This window comes from Hibiscus syriacus, unplaced genomic scaffold, assembly GCF_006381635.1.
Source record: "Hibiscus syriacus cultivar Baekdansim isolate YM2019G1 unplaced genomic scaffold, ASM638163v2 tig00111254_pilon, whole genome shotgun sequence".
Lineage (NCBI taxonomy): Eukaryota > Viridiplantae > Streptophyta > Magnoliopsida > Malvales > Malvaceae > Hibiscus > Hibiscus syriacus.
The window spans coordinates 100320-106049 of NW_024063037.1; the positions used below are offsets into that span (position 1 = coordinate 100320).

General features: G+C 32.0%; 1 long non-coding RNA gene across 1 annotated transcript; it reads right to left on the reverse strand.

Moving 5' to 3' along the window:
• Window positions 1-215: 215 nt before the first annotated feature.
• On the reverse strand, window positions 216-3693 carry LOC120157402. Its single transcript, XR_005519137.1, has 8 exons — window positions 3592-3693; window positions 2732-3196; window positions 2559-2629; window positions 2062-2190; window positions 1807-1877; window positions 1506-1633; window positions 1320-1413; window positions 216-333 (listed from the first exon to the last, which is right to left on the reverse strand). It is a non-coding gene; the product is annotated as an uncharacterized LOC120157402 (long non-coding RNA).
• Between the last annotated feature and the right edge of the window lie 2037 nt (window positions 3694-5730).

Sequence of the window (5730 nt, forward strand, 5' to 3'; positions counted from 1 at the left end):
ATCTATAGTGTCGTTTTTGGAGCAAACGCCGCTAATTAACGTTCTTGTTCTAAGATTAATTTATATTTTGCATATTTCATTTCTTCTCTATATCACCCAAATTTAATATAATGCAACTTTATCTAATTAACATCAACCATAAATTTAAACAAAATAAATTAAAATTTATAAACATTAAAATTAAATGTAATGTAGTTTGACATTGTTCTCTAGAATTTAGTCTAGGCCCTTTCACTTTCAATTAAAAAAAATATTATTCACTAGAATTTAGTCTTCATTGCTCCTTCGTACGAGTCTTCCCACTGCTTGTCACGCCATAAGCAAATATGGTGCCTGTGAACAAAATTTAACATTGTAAGGTAAAAGAACAAGTTTTGAGAAAATACAAATTAAACGCCATAACTTTCGATATCAACCCACAATTTTTCTGATGCAAAACTGTGAGTACTATTCAGAGAAGGCTAGGTAGCTTCTTGCCTGAAACAATAGTTACCAAGGAAGCATAGGATACCTAAGTAACAAATCGTTCCAGAAATCTAAGCTGAGTTTTCCTAGATTAAAATGGCCTTCCTACAAAGTGATTATGATGTGCAGTAACAGCCTTGTCCGATTCAACTTCTCATGGATAAATACATCACACGTTCATAAATCCATCAGCCCATGTTGGATGAAAATAGCCAAACTATTTAATCTCAAATTACCCTTAACAATAATCTCAATCCTTATCAACTAGTTTCTTAACTTTCTTTTTGCCCACTATTGACAATTAAAAAGTAATGAATTCCTTTTTCATTTTCAAGAAATGTAAAAAATTCAACAAGTAAACAAGTTTACTGCATTTTATCGAATGATGTAAGTGCCAATTTTATCTAAGAATAGGTCTCACAACATACCATTGATTCCTTCCATGGAACCACTGACAATATGCTGAGCAGCAACATCATAAACATGGCATGTAGTAGTTGTTGGGCCAAATACTCGATATGTAATAACAAATCAATTAAGTTAGATCTAGAATGCTTAAGAAAGTTGGAAAGATAAAGGTGAACTAGATAATATAGACTATGTCCAATGCCTAAAATTAAAATGATAGAGTAAAGCATTTTTTTTTATTAAAATGACAGTTTCAAAGAATATAAAAATACAAAATGTGAATATAATTTGCAGTTTCTTTTTCTTTTTCACAACTTTAATAACATTTGCATCTCTTTACATGGATTTAAATTTTTATAGGACAAGATGACACTAGACTGATGTTGAAGAAGTAATGAGGAAATGTAAAGTTATTCATTACTGAATATGAAAGGAGAGAAAATGACCTTGAAAAGCCAATGGGGACTCTCCGGAGAAAACTCAATAGAAAGGGCAAGTAAAGGAGGAGGAACAGCAGATACCCTGAAATATATTTGCCACCTGTTCACATCAGGTAAAGAAATATGTCATCAATCTGATTCAACAAAGCACAACCAAGGTTGCTAAAATATGAACTCTTTATATGGAATTACCTTTAATCTTACAGCAGAGAAGTCCTGCAAAAGGAGGATGAAACTGAGCTCAATCATTCCTCTAGGTTTCTGGTTGGACTTTAAAAGACAATCCAATAAACCATTTTCTATTCCCATATTCTTTTAACCTATAATTCACAGTAAGCATATTTTTGTTAAATGGGTATATACAAATCAACAATTCTATTTTAATATCTGAACCAACTAAAGTAATAAAAAGAAAATATGTGCAAATTTTCCCTTTCATGCAATATTTACGGTTCATGGTAATATATTTGGAAAAAAAACTAAAACCAGTTACCTTGTCTTGGCCACCAACATCCCATACAGTAAAGCTGATGTTCTTGTATTCCACGGTTTCAACATTGAATCCTACGAGATTATAATATTATCAACTATAACATGAAATAAATTCCTATTAGCATAGGCAACTATAGACTATAACCACAGAGAAGATATATTTGAAGATAAATGCAGAAGCATTAGAAGGCTATACACACACCATATAATTTTTTTTAAAAAAAAACCCAACAACAACAATTGAAAAGAAGAAAACCTGGCAGCTGGCAGAGTTCCCATGAGCTGGTCAAATGGCTTAAATGGTTCTCCCATGAAAAATGTTATTTCCAAGTCAGTCAGATCCTTAAGATCTGAAGCAAATGGTGCAAAATGATATGGATAAAACCTAAAACAAAGTCAAGACCAAACTTTAAACTAAATAAAAAGGGAGAAAAACACGAAGACATCTAGCATGTATTAAACTACTTGCTAGGTCACATCAAGAAAATCTCAAGTCATCACATCTTGCAACATATGTATGGATGTATATGCTACAGAATCCCAGTTTAAGCTACCAAGCAGAAGTATCAGATAGCATAAATCAAAAAGATATAAAAGGGCAAGCATTAGAGGGAATAGGACTCCACTAGCATATATATATATGATCATATTAGCATTTAATCTTAATTCTTAATCCATTTAGTTTATCAAAATGAAAAATATCCAGAAAAAAGCAACTATAACATTTTCATCTCCAGTTCACATCAAACTAACCATTGCCAAGAGCAAACACCTTGGTAGTAATAGCAGCATATCCAACATAAACCTTCAACATACTTCAAAACCTGCAAGAAATTGAGGCTGCTATTACACATCTACAGGATAACATTATTATATACATGTGATATTGTAGCAAGAAACTTCATAAATAGAATGTTTAAACTTACGACATCTCTTTTAACTTCTTCAATCTCCCCTTCGTTTGATACATTGAATTTCTCAGCTTAATATCTTTCTTTGTATCCTGGTTCCCCTAATTTCTGCCTAACTTCTAATTGTGAAAGAAATTAAAAATAACAATGCTCCCTAATCTCGAGCAACAAATTACATTCTCCCAGGATCTACTAAAGACTTGGTAGATGCATAGGAAAATGGAAAATTTACCTCGCCCGCATCAGTAAGATAACCACCTATAGAAGCAAATTCCTTTCTATATACTTGCATCAGGAGATTTATAGCACCCTGAAATAGCAGGATATTCATATTTTTTATAAGATCCCAGCTTGAGCTTGTAAAGAATGGTGCTTTTACAGGCAGCACCAAGCCCAACCATCAATATACGCATCTCCTTCTTGGCAAAAAGCCGCCTGAATAGCTTTGCGACAGATACTCGGCCGCCCCATTCTTCAAGTCTACCAAAACACCAAATTTCAAAATCATCAATTTAATTTGAAAATGAAAAACAAATTGTATTATTCAATATCAAAGCAGATCCAACAGCAAGACCAAAACAGGCCAGAATTCACCATATCAACACATAAAAATCTAAATCAAATCTGTAACGAACATAAATTCAATTCGAGAAATACAAATATGTGGAAACCAACGAAACTCACGAGGATTCAAAGATTTAGATCAGATTAACACCACGCGAAGAATTCAAAATTCAAAAGATTTGACACGATTTCGAAACAAACTTGAAGTCAAATCTTATTAAAAAAAAGCAGAGGAAGATGCAGATCAAGAGAAAAAGGAGAACCGGTCGATTAGAAAAAGGAGAAGCCCTAGCAATAACAAGAAACAATACCACTGAAAGAACCGGTCGATTTTCCTCCAAAGTTTAAACTGAACATATCGAAGCCCCGTGAAATTAAATAAACTAAGAACGAAATTAGGGTCACGAAATGATTTAAAAAGAGTGCAAGAAAAGGAAAGGCAGAAACCTAAATTTTCTAGAGTAAAAAATGGAAAAAGGGTTAAGGGGTGTGGTATTTAAAAATTGTCAAATTGCGGCATTTGTAAACACAAAACGAGTCTTTAGCACTAAAGTCGTTTGTATAAAAACGTCACTAAAGTACTAGTAGCGGTGTTTGTTTTGAAAACGCCACTAAAGTATGAATCTATAGCGGTGTTTTAAAAATGCAACTAAAGTATAGTCTTTAGCGACGTTTGTATAAAAACGCCACTAAAGTACAGTCTTTAGTGGCGTTTGTTCTAAAAACGATGCTAAAAATGCCGCTATAAACCCATTTTGCTATAGTGACAATAACAAAGTAGAGACGAGAGAAGAAAATATGAAGCAAAGGAAAACCTCGAAGAAGCAAAAAAAAAAGATTTAAATATTTACCTCGATGGAGACGGAAGAGAAATATAAAAGGAGGTCATGTTTTTCTCCTTGAATACCCCAAATGAAGACAGTGCTGATGTTGAGGATGGTTGGGCTGACTCAGAACAGTGTGGAGATTTTGATGGGCGTGGCAGTGAAAGCTACAAAGGTGTCAAAATATTCGTAAAAGGGAGATAAAACTTTGAGTAAAATGGGTACGAGAAGAAGAAATGAAAAAGGGATAAAGATTTTTGGAACTTAACAATTATGGAGTTTGTTATAATAAACGCTACTAAAGTACTGAATAATTGCGGTATTTATATCAAAACTACATTATATGTGGATCTTATTACCGCATTTGTTAGAAAAATACCACTAAAATATACTTCTATAGCGGCTTTTTTTTAAAAAAAAGTCCGCCATATATTAGTTTATAAAGTTGTTTTTACTAAAAATTATTTTTCTGTAGTGATATAAGCTTAAGTCATAAATGAACCATTATCTCTTAAATTATGTATTTTTATTGAATTATCCTTAGAGTATTTTTTGGGGTATTTTGTTTTTAAAAGTTTAATTGTTACTTCTTTTTTCCTAAACTGCTAGCCCTATTTAAAAAGTATGGATAGTCACTCAACTATTCATGCGATTCTCTTTTGTTCTCCCAATTTTTTTTCAAAATCATCACTATACTTACGCTTTTGTTCTATTTGGTCATCCATTTTGATTCAATTTTTTTTAAATTTTTAATATACAAGAATTTATTTATACAATTGTAAAATTAATATATAAGAATTCATTAATTTCGTTAAGAGGCAACTCGATACAAAGTGTATATTTCAAGGGACAATGGTGCATTTAAGTCTTATAATTGTTTTTCTTCAAGTGTCGATATTGAATGTATGTTATCTAACCCTAACATGGCATCTTTCAAATCTATCTATACTAGAATCGCATGCATCTTCACATGTCATAATGTGAATATAGTATTACGATACAATAGTATTATTTCATACTTCAAAGTCGTCATTATTGTGATCAAAACAAAAAATTGGATGTTTCGACATCAATTTGTTAAAAGATAATAATAAATATAATAATCACACAATATAATAAACATCAATATTTTATGTGGAAAATTATTTTGAAAAAACTATGAGCAAAAGAAGAGAAATTTTATTAACATCAAAAACAGAAAAATAAAAGAGATTTTTTCTAAAAGTGGTTACTCAATTCCATCTTCTTCTTCATTTTTCAACCCCTTTTCATGGTGTCCTCCATAGTTAAGCTTCAAGGGAGGTAGCAACTAGACCTCAAGGGAGGCTAGCTGGCTAAGGCGGTGCATGGTGGTTGAGCCAAGTCACGACAACAACTCATTTTGGGAGTATTCTTCCCCTTGTGCTTTATTTTTCCATCTTATTTGGGCTTGTACTAAACTTTCATATTCTGGGATGAACTTAGCCACACCATGAACTTACTTAGTTATTGTTGGATGATTTTATTTTGTGTTAATTGATGAATGGATGTTTTTATGTTTTAAATGTTGTTTTTCTCATTGTTTTTTAACTTTATACGCTGTAGCATTGTATGTGTTTTTGAGAGATTGTCATTTGTTGTAGCGTA